At 39.2% G+C, this 17,680-nt stretch overlaps 1 protein-coding gene across 1 annotated transcript in view; it reads right to left on the bottom strand.

Annotated features, from left to right (window-relative positions):
- Window positions 1–17,107, bottom strand: part of LOC115222852 (myosin light chain kinase A-like) — a 126,445-nt gene extending 109,338 nt beyond the window's left edge. The window contains exon 1 of the mRNA XM_029793198.2: window positions 16,678–17,107. The gene's annotated coding sequence lies outside the window, so the exon portion shown is untranslated. The remainder of the gene's footprint in view (window positions 1–16,677) is intronic.
- Window positions 17,108–17,680: the final 573 nt, after the last annotated feature.

Below are 17,680 nucleotides of genomic sequence, written 5' to 3'. Positions count from 1 at the left end.
AAAAAAGGTACCCATGCTGGTGACACAAAAAAGGTACCCGTGTTGGTGACATGAAAAAGGCACGTGTGCTGGTGACACAAAAAGGTACCTATGTTGGTGACACGAAAATGACACCTATGCTGGTGATACAAAAAAGGTACCCATGCTGGTGACACAAAAAGGCTCCGGTGTCGGTGACACAAAATATAGTGGTTAAAGCAGCCGCAAGCACAAACACACACATGCATATCTTTATTCTTTTTTTACTTATCTCACTCATTGGACTGCGACCATGCCTCGATAAACTTTATATAACCGATGCAAGCATGGAAAAGTGGTCATTAGAACGACAACGATGATGGTAAATATTGGGTTGGCAACTAAGTTCCCGCCGTTCTTTTAAATTTTGGCATTTATTGCGTTTTTATATTTTGGAATCTATTTTTTCTGAGAATTCTATTTTTGAATCATTTTGGAATCTATTTTGTTTTTTTCTAGTTAATTTTTGTTTATTTTCAGATCATTAAAATGGAATGTCAAGTTTTAAAAAAAAATGAGCATTTTCGACACCTCCTTCTTTTTGCTTTTAACCAAGGTTCTAAGGCCACAAAAGCTGCTTGCAACATTTGTGCTGTGTATAGAGAACCGCTCGTGATTGATATGCCAAGTTCAAAGATGGAAATTTGACCTCAAACACGCACCTCATTCTGGCTGTCCAGAATGAGGTCTGTTTTCCATGCTAGCACGGGTTGGACAGTTTGACCAGGGTCTGGGAAGCCAAGGGTTGGACAGTTTGACCAGGGTCTGGGAAGCCAGGAGGCTGCACCAGGTTCCAGTCTGATCTGGCAGTGTTTCTACAGCTGTATGCCTTTCCTAACGCCAACCACTCCATAAGTGTAGTGGGTGCTTTTTACGTGCCACCAGCACATGTGCCAGGGGAGGCTGGCAGTGGCCACAATCGGTTGGTGCTTTTTACGTGCCACATATAAATATATATACATAATATATAAACATATATATATATGTACTCTTTTACTTGCTTCAGTCATTTGACTGCGGCCATGCTGGGGCACTGCCTTTAGTCGAGCAAATCAACCCTAGGACTTATTCTTTGTAAGCCTAGTACTTATTCGAACAGTATCATTTGCCGAACTACTAAGTTATGGGGATGTAAACACACCAGCATTGGTTGTTAAGCGATGTAGGGTGGACAAACACAGACATACAAAAACACACACACGCATATATACATATACATATATACGACGGGCTTCTTTCAGTTTCCGTCTACAAAATCCGCTCACAAGGCTTTGGTCAGCCCGAGGCTATAGCAGAAGACACTTGCCCAAGATGCCACGCAGTGGGACTGAACCCAGAACCAGTGTTTAGTTAGTAAGCAGCTATTTACCATGCAGCTACTCCTACGCCATATATATATATATATATATATATATATATAATATATATGCATACATATACATATATATATATATAATATATATATATATATATACATACATACATATATACATATTTATGGATATGCAATATATATATAATATATATTCTCTCTATATATAAACGGCAGTTTGTCTGTGTGTGTTTCTTGTGTGTCTGTTAGGTTGTACCCTCACCCTGACCACGGCTTTCAACCGATTCTGATGAAACTTGACACACACATAGCCCAATGTCATAATTCAAAACTAACGCAGCGAAAATTTTGAAAAGTTCCCCCATTTCTGAAAAAATCGATAAATTCGACATGGGGTCGAGAATCAGAACACAAACCACAGACTGTCTAGGGGACGCAACTCGACCTTTTTAACTAAAAAAAATTGACCATATTTTTTTACATTTTTGGCTATAACTCTCTAAAAATGCTTTATAGTTATTCCCTTACAAACCCGAGCAACGCCGGGCGATACTGCTAGTTATATATATATATATATATATATATATATACATACATACATATATACATATTTATATGGATATGCATATATTATATATATATATACTTGCCTAGAACCTGTCCCTGAACCACCCCTCCCACTGGTGCTCCCCTATATTTCTGCACCCCCCCACCACCATTATAGGTGTCTACTCTTTGAACCCCCCCTCTTCAATACGCTATTTCACCATGCATTACCCCTCTCTCGATATCCTACGTTCTACTTGCCTAGAACCTGTCCTCAGAACCACCCTCCCACTGGTGCTCCGCTATATTTTCTGCACCCCCCCCCCCACCACCATTATAGTGTCTACTCTTTGAACCCCCTCTTCAATACGCTATTTCACCATGCATTACCCCTCTCTCGATTTCCTACGTTCTACTTGCCTAGACCTGTCCTCTGAACCACCCCTCCCACTGGTGCTCCCCTATATTTCTGCACCCCCCCATAAAAAGCACCATCCGAACGTGGCCGATGCCAGACCCCTCTGGCACCTGTGCAGGTGGCACGTAAAAAACCCCCACTACACTCGCGGAGTGGTTGGCGTTAGGAAGGGCATCCAGCTGTAGAAACACTGCCAGACTAGACTGGAGCCTGGGGCAGTCCCGAGCTCCCCAGACCCCGGTCGAAACCGTCCAACCGTGCTAGCGCGGAAAACGGACGTTAAACGATGATGATGATGATGATGATATATATATATATATATATATATATATATACATACATATATACATATTTATATGGATTGCATATATATATATATATATATATATATATATATATATATTTATTTATATATATACACAAACACACACACTTTGTGACAAACTGTCTTGACAACTGTCATATTAGGTTGCTAACGAGCGTTGAAGTAGCCTCTTCATAGTTTAGTTACTCCCAGAGATTTATTATCAATAATACTAAGTGTACTTGTTTGACCAATAATCTTTAATTGTACATTCATTTTCTTCCTTGAGTAGGGCTGTGTGCGTGTGTGATGTGTGCATGCGTATGTGTTTATGTGTTGTTTTATCTATGTACAGAGTAGCCTGTTCTGTTCATATAACAATGCACAGAGACAAACTAAGTTTGAACAAGGTATAAACCCTTTACCTGTCCTGTGTATCACGTGATATACAAAATCTATTCCCCTGGCATCCCTACATCATATATGAATTCATGGTTCCACTTTAGCATATGGCCTGCCTCCCTGGCCATTTACCCTTTAGTGTGCAGTCTAATCATAACCCTAGCCTAACCCTACATCTTAATCCTATCCCTAAACCCTCATTTCAAAGTGTAGACCACAGTTATTGCAGTAGACCAGATGATTAACCCTTTCGTTACTGTATTTATTTTGAGATGCTCTGTGTTTCTTTCAATTACTTTAAATATAACAAAGAATTTAGTGAAATAACTTAGTTATCATTAAACTAGTGTTAGGAACATAAATTGTGACTAAGGTTTGGTGGAAGATTTTAATTCAAAGCTTATGGAAACAAGACATTTGTACTCAGAGCTAGAAGTGGTTTCAGCCAGGTTGATATCAAAAGGGTTAAGAACTGTTTCTCTATTATATATTTTAACCCTTTTGTTACCATATTTCTGTTGAGATGCTGTGTTTCTTTCAATTAATTTTTAACATAACAAAGAATTTAGTAAAATAACTTAGTTATCATTAAGCTAGTGTTAGGAATATAAATTGTGACTAAGGTTTGGTGGAAGATTTTAATTAAAGACTTATGAAAACAAAACATTTGTATTACAGAGCCAGAAGTGGCTTCAGCCAGGTTGATATCAAAAGGGTTAAGAATTGTTTCTCTATTATATATTTTAACCCTTTTGTTACCATATTTCTGTTGAGAGGCTCTGTGTTTCTTTCAATTAATTTAAAATATAACAAAGAATTTAGTAAAATAACTTAGTTATTATGCTAGTGTTAGGAATACAAATTGTGACTAAGGTTTGGTGGAAGATTTTAATTCAAAACTTATGAAAACACGACATTTGTACAACAAAGCCAGAGGCAGTTTCAGGCAGGCTGGTAATGAAAGGGTTAAAGTAGCATTTGATATGCATTCCCAGTTTTTATTCAATTACCAGAGTAACTGTGTACCAATGAAAGGAAAGCTTTATGTTATTCAGAACATTTGGAACCAAGTCTAACTGAAGGTCTGAAAACAAGCATGGAGGTTTAGGAGAAAATGATGAAAGTGCTTTGGTCAGGCGAAGGGCTTCATCAACCAACTACAAATTCATGGGAAACTTTCTTTTTCTGCTGGGTCTCAGTGGCAAGCTGGCAGAATCATTACATATAAACCCCAACACTTTATGTCTGTCTTTGTATTGTCCCCTCCATTCTTTGCCCTTGTGGCAAATAAATGAAATCATTATTATTATTATTATTATTACTGAGTGAGAGAGTGGTGCATGCCATCAAAGTGACACTGTCGTAAAATATATGAAGCCCAATATACCCATTGTGACTACCTGTCTGATAAGGGTACACCAGGTACTTGCATCACAACCATATGTGTGCGACACGGTGATCTCACATCAAAATAAACAGTGCATGACTTTGCTGGTGGGGCCTAGTTAGAAATTTCTTCTGGTCGAGTAACCCATCCTGCTCAAAAGATCCCTGAATAAGGGTTGTTTAAGGATATTGAACAAAACACCCATGTTTCCAGAGGAGAATTATTCAAACTCCAATGAATTCTTTTCAACACATGGCTATGATGTTCTCCCAGTACTTCTGCTTGTGATCAGAGATGCCCATATCGTCAGCTACTAAGGGAGATGCTCAACTGATTAAGGTTAGACAACTGACAAGCAAATCTGTGATATTGAGCAGAATATTTGCTGTAGCCCATCTTTTATACCAAGACAAAACAATGTACATGATAACACTTCCAATCAGTTAAGAACAGAAGCCATGAGAGTTACTGCCAGGTACTACATCAGGGCACTGAGAGCCACTGCTGGGTACTGCATGAGGGCACTGAGAGCCACTGCCAGGTACTGCATCAGGGCACTGAGAGCCACTGCCAGGTACTGCATCAGGGTACTAAGAGCCACTGCCTGGTACTGCCTCAGGGCATTTATTATTATTACTATTATTAAGGTTGCAAAATCTTTAGCATATTGGACGAAATGCTTAGCAGTATTTTGCTTGTTGCTACATTCTGAGTTCAAATGCTACAGGGGTCAACTTTGCCTTCTATCCTTTTAAGGTCAATAAATTAAGCACCAGTGAAACATTGGGGATCAATGTAATCGACTCGTCCCCTCCTACCAAATTTAAGGCCTTGTGCCTATAACATAAAGGATTATCATTATTATTATCATTATTATCCTGGGCAAAATGCTTAGTGACATTTCGTTTGGCTGTACGTTCTGAGTTCAAATTCTGCCATGGTCAACTTTGCCTTTCATCCTTTCGGAGTCTATAAATTAAGTACCAGTTGAACACTGGGGTTGATTTAATTGACTCATCCCCTCCCCCAAAATAGCTGCCCTTGTAGCAAAATTTGAAACCATTATTATTATTATTATCATCATTATTATCATTATTATTATTATTATTATTATTATTATTATTGTTATATATTATATTTTCTTTTCTGATTAATATTACCAGAAGCAACTTCAAAGAAAATCTGTCATCTCTCATCTACGTCATTTAATATAACGTAATTGATAAGGTTGAATCAAAAGAACATTATATAATTTTACCACCACCCTGGAGTACTTATTCTACGATAAAAGAAAATAATATTGTAAGGTCTTAAGACAGAACCCACCCTCTCCTGCTTTTCAATTAAAAACACTGTTTTATTCAAGTCAACAAAGGAATGGTTAGCACAATGATACCATTTTCAGTACACGGCAAAGGGTATATGTGTTGGGGTAGAGTGGTATTCAATTAATACCCTCCACAGAAGACAAGAAAAGTAATTTCAATGGAAAATTATACAAGAAATTCTCTAGAAGGAATTTGTCCTCAGTAAATTAAAAACTCAAAGACTTTCATCATCCCCAGATCTAAAGGGTGATTGAAAAGTTACTTTCCCTATTTTAAAATAGTTATAAATTATTTATTAATTGTAAGTTTTACCAAAAAATGGATATGTGAGGAAAGTTTCTAGTATGAGGTTTAATTTAATGTTCAATATGGGCTCCAGATGTCGCCACAAACTTCTTGAGTTTCCCAGAAGTTGCGTCAGCTGATTTTGCCAGAAACTCTTGTAGGATGGAAGACTGAATATCTCGTATTCTTCCTTCAAATTCTTCCAAAGCCTTTTGTTTGGTACTGTAGACTCGTTCCTTTAACCAACCCGAAAAAAAGAAGTCATAAGGCGTTAAGTCAGGACTCCTGGTTGGCCACTCATGTGGACCATGATGACCCATCTATCTCCTGGGGAAGTGGGCATTCACCCATTCACGCACGACAAGAGCAACACGATTACAGATTGAACTCTCATACTTCAAAAAACAAACACAAAATATTTGAGAAAAAAATTACAATTAATAAATAACTAGCAGTATCGCCTGGCGTTGCTCGGGTTTGTTTTGACCCTTTAGAATTGGAATTTTTGAAAAGTAAAAATTTTGCATTATGAAGCTTGTTATTCTCTTTAAGTGAACATTTTTCTGGTTGAAATACACTGAAAAATGGCGACACAGCAGTCAAAAGATCGTAAAAAATAGGGATTTTCATAGAATAAAAAAAAGCACCTTTTTAATGTAAATAATTTTTGGTGCTAACATGGTCCGATTTGAATTTTTACTTCTACGGAAGGAAGAGCAAGCCTTCCTCTATCATACTCTCAATTTTGGTCCACTTGCGCTGCAGGGTCTCGGAGGAGATAGTGTTGAAGGCTACCAAACCTGCCATACACAGACAACTTCAGCTTTATATATATAGAGAGATTTATAAGTATTTTAAAATAGGGAGCTACTTTTCAGTCACCTTGTATACTGTGTCTATCATCCCTATGGCTGTCACCAATTAAAATCTGGTTTCTGTACTGGCAGAGTGGTAAGAGCTTCGGGAGAAATTGCTTTGTGGTTTTCGTTTTGGCACTTTATGTTCTGTGTTCAAATACTGCCAAAGTCAGCTTTGTTTTTCATCCTTTTGTGGACAATAAAATATAATACCAGTCTCGTCCTGGGTTGGCTGGCACCAGCCACTCCCAATCTCCTCAACATTGCTAGCCTATGGTAGAAAGGATTGTTGTTGTTGTTGGTATTCAGGTGGTGAGCTGGTAGAATTGTTATTGTGTTGGGCAAAATGCCTTGTAGTATTTATGTCCTCCCTCTATGTTCCAAGTTCATATTCTGCTGAAGTCAACTTTATTTTATTGACACCCACCAAGGGATGAAAGACAAAGTACCAGTCTAGTATTGGGGTTGACAAAATCAACTATTTCCTACTCATAACATTGCTGGCCTTGTGTTTAAATGAAAAACTAGTTTATTTCTGAGCTCAAATCTCAGCTGGGTGAACTTTGCCTTTCATCTCTCTGAAGCCAATAAGATAAAGTTCTAGAATGGTTCTGGGGCCGATGGGATCAACTACTCCATCATCCTTCAAAATTGCTGGCCTTGTACCTAAACCAGAAACCTGTATTTATATGTATGTATATTCTCTTCCATTATCAGTGATTTGAAGTCTTCCTGTAAGGAAGGAGCTGGTTTTTAATAAATATACAAAATTCCAATATTGGAATGTAGATAGCAAAAACAAATTCACATGAGGAACTTGAGAAAAGTCTTGCACATTTTTACTGTTCTGCTTACACATCTGAGTTACACATCTGAGTATACATATCTGAGTTCAGCCCTGGACTGGGCTGTGTGATGTGTTCTTGAGCAAGAACTGCTGGTCTTGTACCTAAATTAGAACCCATTATTATTGGTAGCGAATTTGCTAGAATCATTAGCGCATTGCAAATTACTTTGCAGTTTTTTGCCCTAACTCTTTACGTCCTGATACTAAATTCTGTCCAAGGTTAACTTTGCCTTATATATCTTTTCAGCGTTGATAAAATATAGCACCTTCAAAGCCATGTCAAAGGAGAAATCCCTTACTTGAAAAACAGGGACAGGTTAGTGACAGGAAGGGCATCCAACTGTAAAACAATGCTTCAATAATATATTCTCATCTATTTCTCTAGCCCAGTGGTTCCCAAACTTTTTCGGGCTGCCACCCACTTGGCACCCAGGGCACATTCCTAACGCTCCCCCCCCCATCCCAGCTAACCCTCACAACCATAGACCTCTTTCTGAAGCAAATTCAAAGTAACTGTATTTCACAAATAAAACTTAACCTAATGAACCCTTTCTTTTATTGTTTTTACATGAATCACTACCCCGTTATCGCCCCACTTTTCTTCAACGCCCCCTTGGAACTTTCCACTGTCCCCCCTTCCAGGTGGTGGGGGATACCACCCACTTTGGGAACCACTACTGTAACCCATGCTAGCATTGAAAAGCAGATGTAGAACAACTGAATGGGCAATCCTTCGGTATAGGTACCGTAAGTACCGGAAATGGCTTTGTTTACATTTCTGAAGATAACAGAAACCCTTTTCTCCCACCCCTAACCCTAACCCCCCATATATATTAAAAAAAAAACACTTTCTTGAAATGTATCCGGTACTTCCAGTACCTATACCGAAGTTAAGCCACTGAATGAATATACAAACATTGACACCATCCTCATTAACACCCATTTTTTCTCCCATGCAGATATAAACCGAAAGGGTCTACCTCATCAGAGCATCCCACTATTTGCTGTGGTCCCTCCTCATCACCTTGAGGTTCATAATTCTCAAATTAGTCTACACCACATCTTCCCATGTTTTCTTTTTCCCCAGGCTTTCTTTTTCCACTCAGTTTATTTTGACCGTTACTCTCCCAACCCAACTCATCTTTCATACCTACATATCACCTGCCCATATCTATTTCTTTACTACCCACAAGGGGCTAAACATAGAGGGACAAACAAGGACAGACAAACGGATTAAGTCGATTATATCGACCCCAGTACGTAACTGGTACTTAATTTATCGACTCCGAATGGATGAAAGGCGAAGTCGACCTCAGCGGAATTTGAACTCAGAACGTAACGGCAGACGAAATACCTATTTCTTTACTACCCACAAGGGGCTAAACATAGAGGGGACAAACAAGGACAGACAAACGGATTAAGTCGATTATATCGACCCCAGTATGTAACTGGTACTTAATTTATCGACTCCGAAAGGATGAAAGGCAAAGTCGACCTCGGCGGAATTTGAACTCAGAACGTAACGGCAGACGAAATACGGCTACGCATTTCGCCCAGCGTGCTAACGATTCTGCCAGCTCACCTGCCCATACCATACACAGATTCCTCTATGACTCATACCTGTAATACCCATTTCTCTAGCCCCACACCTGCCTTTTTGTTGTTGCTGTGTGCTGACATGACCCAACACACAGGCTCAACTCTCATTAATTTCCAGTCTTCACACATCCACCCCAATCAACACCCATGTTTTATTAACGTAGCACTTTGCACATAATTACTATATAATTCACCCTTCACTTGAGAAAGAGAGAGAGAGTGAGAGAGAAAGATGCACAACACACACACACACACAGAGGCACACTCACACCCTTTGTTGCCAACAAAAGTACTGGTTCTCTGAACTTTCCCCACTCCTAAAGATGGCTACTATACTTTTGAGCCCCCCCCCCACATGCCCAATCTCTACCACTACTGATTAGGTTTCCTAGGTAACAGAAGCTGTCAACTACTCCTAGGCAAGCAGTTGAAAGATTACATACGGTGGTCTGCTGTTACAGCTAATGTATGTGTGTGCATGTGTGTATATATATATATATACATGCAGGTACAGACATACATATACATACATACACATATATACATACATATACACACAAATACATACACACATGCACGCATATATATATATATATATATATATATATATATATATATATATATATATATATAATATATATATATATATATATATATATATATATACGCATACACATACATTACATTGGTGTGTGTGTGTGTATATATGTATATATGTATATATACATACATATATACATATTCTGTTGGCCTCATGTGAACATTGGAAAAGTAGACATTAAGACAATGATGATGATGATGATGATAATTTTAGTGTCAAGATGACAATAGATCTAAATGTCTCTCTGCCCTATTGATGACGGAGAATTCTGGTCAAAACTTCCATCATATCTATATATAATAGAACACACGTTGTGAGGTGGGACAGAAAATAACCGTCATCATCATCAAGATCCCTTAACCCCTGAGGGTTCATATAAGATTTTTGGGGCCCCACGTAACCAAATAGCAAATTGGGGATCCATGGGATGAGGTGGTGAAGCATGACCTTCGAACGTTGGGCCTCACAGAGGCAATGACAAAAGACAGAGACCTCTGGGGATATGCTGTGACTGAGAAGACCCCGGCAAATAAAGTGAGTTCACAGCTGTAACCTACACCAGTGTTGCATAACCAGCCCACTCCAAAGTACCTTGGATCGTAGGGTGACATGCTGTGCTTGAGGAGATCTATAGAATCAAGTACATCAACATCAATATGAAAATTGTAGTTGTGACCCCCGTGCCGGTAGCACGTAAAGAGCACTATCCGAATGTGGCTGATGCCAGTGCCACTTTGACTGGCTTCTGTGCCAGTGGCATGTAAAATGTACCACCCAATCGTGGTCAGTGCCAGCTCCCCTGGCCCCTGTGCTGGTGGCATGTAAAAAGCACCCACTACACTCTCGGAGTGGTTGGCGTCAGGAAGGGCATCCAGCTGTAGAAATACTACCAGATCAGATAGGGGCCTGGTGCAGCCTTCTGGCTTCCCTGAGCCCAGATGAACTACACAACCCATGCCAGCATGGAAAACGGACGTTAAACGATGATGATGACGATGATATATATATACATATATTATTTATTTAAAGGTCACAATACATGTATTAAAGTGCTACTAGTAGTTTCTTATTTTGAGAAAACATGTTAGAGCCCAACATTCTAACCACTGGGCCATGAAATAAATTTACACACATGAAAAGGCACCCAGCTTTTCTTTTGGAAGTGTCACTTCAAGGCAAAAGCATCCCGGCTTAAGACTTATAACCAGCAAAGAGAATGATAGAAATGTTAGTCAAGAAGTGGCATGCTACAGGGTCAGCACCCAATGCTCCAAAACTAACAGACCCTACGTTCGGATGGTGCTTTTTACGTGCTACTGGCACGGGGAATTTACTCAGGACATTTACTCTTTTACTTGTTTCAAATATTTGACTGCGGCCATGCTGGAGCACCGCCTTTAGTCGAGCAAATCGACCCCGGGACTTATTCTTTGTAAGCCCAGTACTTATTCTATCGGTCTCTTTTGCCGAACCGCTAAGTGATGGCGACATAAACACACCAGCATCGGTTGTCAAGCAATGCTAGGGGGACAAACACAGACACACAAACATACACACACACACACACACATATATATATATACACGACGGGCTTCTTTCAGTTTCCGTCTACCAAATCCACTCACAAGGCTTTGGTCGGCCCAAGGCTATAGTAGAAGACACTTGCCCAAGATGCCACACAGTGGGACTGAACCCGGAACCATGTGGTTGGTAAGCAAGCTACTTACCACACAGCCACTCCTGCGCCTGTCAAATGATTACTCAAAGTTCAAAGAAGTCGACGTGTAAATTGGCGCAGCAGTTTCACATAAGCAGGAGGTCGTACCAACGGGTGTTGAAAGGTCTAGAGTTGAAGCCATATCATTTCACTTGTGCAGAGCAATTAAAAGCCTACTTTTTTTTTTAGTTGAAGTCGAAATTTCATAATGACACTCGCAAACAAAAGGCTGGGTACTTTATCATGTGAGTAGATTTGTTTCACAGTTTACACTATGCTATAGAACCTGGACTACTTTTTCACATGCCACCCTGAGTGTGTGTGTGTGTGCTTGTCTCTTCTCCACTACTTGACAACTGGGGTTGGATTAGGTCCCTGTAACTTAGCAGTTATTTAATAAAATAAATAAGAAGTAGGCTTAACAAAAAAAAAAAGAAATGCAAGGGTCAATTTGTTCAGCTAAACCCTTCAAAGTTGAGCCGAAGGATGGGACCACAGTCCAATGATTAAAACTAGTAAATGATAAAAAAATATACATACATGCGTGTGTGTGTGTTTGTGTGTGAGTGTGTGCATGCGTGGATGTGTGTGTGTGCGTGAGTGGATGTGTGTGAGTGTGTGTGTTGGTTGTGTGCATGCATGAATGTGTGTGAGTGAGTGTGTGTGTTGATTGTGTGTGTGTGTGTGAATGTGTGAGTTTGTGTGTAGAGTGTGTGTGAGAATGTGTGTGCATGTATGTGAGTGTGTGTGTGTGTGTGAGAGTGTGTGTTTGTGTGTGAGTGTGTCTGTATGTGTGAGTGTGTGTGTGTGAATGTGTGTGTGTTGTGTGTGCATACATGAATGTACGTGTGCATACGTGAATGTATGTGTGCGCATGTGCATATGTGTGCGTGTGTGCATGTGTGCATGCATGTGTGTGTGTGTGTGTGTGTGTGTGTGGTATATTTAAATGCTTACATTTTGCACGCTTTGCATAAAGAAACAGAAAAATCTGTGGAGCCACAAGGTGTTAATTTCTAGTCATTTGCCTGTTAACAAATCCTCCAACTGGATCTGTTGTTTTCAAAGACGTGTGGCATAAGAGGACCCTTGCACGAAAAACAATTGAGGGGTTAGTTACAAGAAGGCCAGTCAGCCACAAAACAATTATCTCAATAAAATACATATTCATTTAACTCATCATAGAAGGGAAAAAACATTAAAAGACATTAAAAAAAAAATTAAACAAATGGTAGGCAGAGGCGTGGCTGTGTGGTAAGAAACTTGCTTCCTAACCATATGATTCCAGGTTCAGGCCCACTACATAGCACCTTGAACAAGTGTCTTCTGTTGTAGCCTTGGGCCAGTCCAAAGCCTTGTGAGTGTATTTGGTAGATGGAAACTGAAAGAAGCCCGTCATGTATATATGTGTGTGTCTTTGTGTCTGTCCATCACCACACCACTTGACAACCAATGTCGGTGTGTTTATGTCCCTTTAACTTAGCGGTTCAGCAAAAGAGACCAATAGAATAAGTACCAGGCTTAAAAAGAAAAAATAACTGGGGTCGATTCCTTTGACTAAAAATTCTTCAAGGTGGTGCCCCAGCATGGCCACAGTCCACTGACTGAAACAATTAAAAGATAAAAGATATCATCGTCATCATCATAATCATTTAATGTTAGCCTTCCATGCTGGCATGGATTTGACAAAATAATATTAGTTCAAGATGCCATGCAGTGGAACTGAAACCAGGATCTTGGAGTTGTGAAGCGAACTTCCTTATCAGTTTGGCCACACTGCATGTTTTCATATTTGTGTTGATATTGACTGGCACTCTACCAATTATGATGATGAGGGTTCCAGTTGATCCAATCAACGGAACAGCCTGCTTGTGAAATTAACATGCATGTGGCAGAGTACTCCACAGACATGTGTACTCTTAATGCACATAATTCCTCGTCTCTTGAATATCGAACTTTATTCTCTTCAAAGCAAAAACTGTTGCATGGCCCTGAACTCACTTTTCAGCATAGTCAGCTATAACACCAGTGACACGACAGGTTGTGGAGGCACATGGCCTAGTGGTTAGAGCAGTGGACTCGCGGTCGAGGGATCGCGGGTTCGAATCTCAGACCGGGCAATGTGTGTGTTTATGAGCGAAACACCTAACCTCCACGCGGCTCCGGCAGAAGGTAATGGCGAACTTCTGCTGACTCTTTCGCCACAACTTTCTCTCACTCTTTCCTCCTGCATCTTGCAGCTCACCTGCAACGGACCGGTGTCCCGTCCAGGTGGGGGAACCTATACGCCAAAGAAACCAGGAAACTGGCCCTTATGAGCCAGGCATGACTCAAGAAGGAACAAACAACATGACAAGTTGGGACATACACCTAATGCCAACATGAAGCTGTGTTGGGCAAGTGTCTTTGCGATATAAATTATGAATCCTGAATTTCAAAGGTGACAGTTGGGCAATCGTGCACTTCTGAAATTACAGCCACTTCTGTTGATATTCTTGCTTGTGAGGTTGGTGTAACATGATTCCCCGGTGGCCCACACTGCTGAAGCTCTTCAACCCTTCAAGTGTTCAGATTGCTCTATCAAACTGTCATGCTTATTTATTCACATCATTTCGAATTAATCATGTGTTATTTCATACCTTTCAGGTTTTGATGATGTCATTGCTTATTTCTTAAAAATAAAATGGGTAGAATATTTCGGCCAGGTGTGTCCAGTTTTGGCAGCTGTTTGTAGAAGTTTGAGTGACCACATAGAAATTCTTTGGTGATGGTGGTGGTTAGAGTAGTCATAATGATAATGATGTCTGATGATGATGGTGATGATGATGATGATTTGAGGGATATTTTGGCTGCTATTTTCAGAAGTTTGAGTGACCACATAGAAATTCCTTGGTGATGGTGGTGGTAGTGGTTAGAGTAGTTATAATGATAATGGTGACTGACGATGATGATGATGATTTGAGGGATATTTTGGCTGCTATTTTCAGAAGTTTGAGTGGCCACATAGAAATTCCTTGGTGATGGTGTTGACAACGGTGGTAGTGGTGATTAGAGTAGTTGTAGTGATAAAGATAGATATGGCTGGTCCATGGGTTTTACCCTGGGTTTCACGTTCACAAAGTGCTTAGGTTTATAGCATTTCTTCAGACCCTAAACCCATTGGCTTATGGCCCCTCTAGCAAAGCCAACAAGTTTTGGGCCTCAAGAAACACTGTAAAGCTAAGCGCTTTATGGATGTGAAACCCAGTTTAACCCCACAGACCAGCCATATCTATTTTTATCTATCTGTCTATCTATCCATCCATCTACCTATCTATCTGTCTATCTATCCATCTATCTGTCCATCCATCCATCCATCTATTTATCCATCCATCCATCTATCCCTCCATCTATCCATCCATCTATCTATCGATCCATCTATCTGTCCATCCATCCATCTATTATCCATCCATCTATCTATCTATCCATCCATCCATCCATCCATCAACCCATCTATCTATCGGTCTATCTATCAGTCTGTCTAAATCTGTCTATCTATCAGTCTGTCTAACTGCCTATTTATCTATCTGTCTGTCTGTCTATCAATCTATATATATGTATACAAACACCTGTATTTATATGTATATATATTCTCTTCCATTATCAGTGATTTGAAGTCTTCCTGTAAGGAAGAAGCTGGTTTTTAATAAATATACAAAACTCCAATATTGGAATGTAGATAAGAAAAACAAGTTCACATGAGGAACTTGAGAAAAGTCTTGCACATTTTTACTGTTCCGCTTACAGATTGTATTCCTGATGTATGTTTATGTGATAGAGTATGTACGTATGTATACACCTCTCAAATAGAAACCCACATGTGTAGACATATGACAAGCAGTGTAGTGACAAACAAGCATATATAATATATATACAAACACACACACAGGTGTGGTGATGTAAACAAGAAAAATAGAAATCAAAATATGTGTATAATTTATTAATATTTAGCAGGGTACTACTTGAGAACAGTGGTCCCGGTGCGCGCACTCGCGCTAGCTAGTCATGACTAGTCGATCTTTACTTTGTGTTTTTGTGTTATTTACTTTGTGTAAAAAAATGGTTTATTTTGTGTTTTATTTACTTTGCTGGGTTGTCGTTTTAGGATCGACTAGTCACGACTAGCTAGCGCGGATGCGAGACTACGCGAGTGCGCGCACCGGGACCCCTGTTCTCAGGTAGTACCTTTAGCAGAAACAACAGTGACTCAAGGGCTGAGAGTTTCGTGTATTAGCACTTATCAGTGATAAGGGCCTACTCTTGGCCCTTGAGTCACACACACACACACACACACACACATTGATAGATGTATGCCTTGGTGATTTCCCCATATATATGATAAATAGATGGCCATAGAGAAAATATATATAGACACACACACATATATATAGGTACACACACACACACATGCATATATATAGATCCACACATCCACACGCATATATATAGATCCACACACACACCACACACATTGATAGATGTATATCTTGGTGATTTCCTCATACACATAAAGAGATGGTCACAGAGAAAATATATATAGATACACACACACACACACACACACATATATATATATATATATAGATACACACACGCATATATATATATATATATATATAGATCCACACACACACACATTGATAGATGTATGTTTTGGTGATTTCCTCATACATATGATAAAGAGAAAAATATATAGATACACACACACACATATATATATATAGATACACACGCGCATATATATATATATATATATATATATATATAGATCCACACACACATACATACATCTGTGTGTGTGTGTGTGTGTGTGTGTGTGTACACGTATAAAGTTATAAAGAGATGGATGGATAAAAAGTATGTATGGATCTTTGATAATATCTCGCCATATTCTACACGAAAAGAGAGATATCATTAAATCATAGAGAGACAAATAAGAAATCAAATGTCCAGCTCTCGTATTATCAACTTATAAAACTTTTTTATATAAACTTACCTTAAGAACGATGTCTACCCAGGCCTAACGGCCGAACTCGTTGTGACGGACGACCGACGGACACTATGATCTTGTCAGCCTCTCCCTCCCTCTCCTCCCACTCCAGTTTATGCTCTCTGTATATCTTTCTTTCCCTCTTCGTCTTACGCTGTATATATATATCTCTCTCTCTTCGTTCCTCACACTGTCGCTTTGTTCCCCTCTCTCTTTAATCACTTTCTTTCTCCGTGTTATTTGTTTTTCTCGTAATTTCTTCCTGAGTTTTAATATCTATTCTTTCCGATCTATTTATCGTTCGTTTATTTATTTTATAAGAGGTCATAAACTCTCCCTGTGTTTTTTATTAACTTTCTTTGAAGTTATTGGCACATAGACAAGTTCGATAGATAAATACATAGGAAGAGAGAAAGTGAGAAAGAGAGAGTGAAAGAGAGGGAGTCACTGAAGAGAGTGAGGCAAAAGAAGAGGTATGTAAGAAAGTTGGAATTACAGGAAGAGACAGAAGAGGAGAGTAAGAGATAAAGAGGGAATGGGTATAAGGATTAACAGAAAAGTGAATAAATAAATAAAAGATTAAAATATTTATGCAAAATTAAAGATAAACCCTAAAATGAAAGGAAACTGGAGAGGGGATTCCGAGGCTTAAACATGAGTGAGAGAGAGAGAAAGAGAGGAAGACATAGATATAGGGAATGTGAGTTAGAAGAGAAGTGAAGGGAAGAGTAGAAAAGACATAGAGAAAAGAGAAAAGAATAAAGAGAAGGGAGGAAAAAGTAGAAAGAAAAAGAAAAAGGAAAAGAAATGAGCTATGTGAAAGAAGTAAAAGTTTTTGAAAGAGAAACGATAAACTAAAGAAAAAGAAGGTAAAAGAGCGAATAAATTGGAAAGAAAGATTGTAAAACGAGAAAGGGAAATAAAGTCAAACAAAATCTTTTCAAAGTAAAACACGGGGAATGACGGAAAAAGACGAAGAAGAAAAAGAAAGCGGAGAATTAAGGGACAT

This window comes from Octopus sinensis, linkage group LG21, assembly GCF_006345805.1.
Source record: "Octopus sinensis linkage group LG21, ASM634580v1, whole genome shotgun sequence".
In the NCBI taxonomy this organism is placed as follows: domain Eukaryota; kingdom Metazoa; phylum Mollusca; class Cephalopoda; order Octopoda; family Octopodidae; genus Octopus; species Octopus sinensis.
Note: the sequence above shows the minus strand (reverse complement) of the source record. Positions and strands in the feature narration are given on the sequence as shown.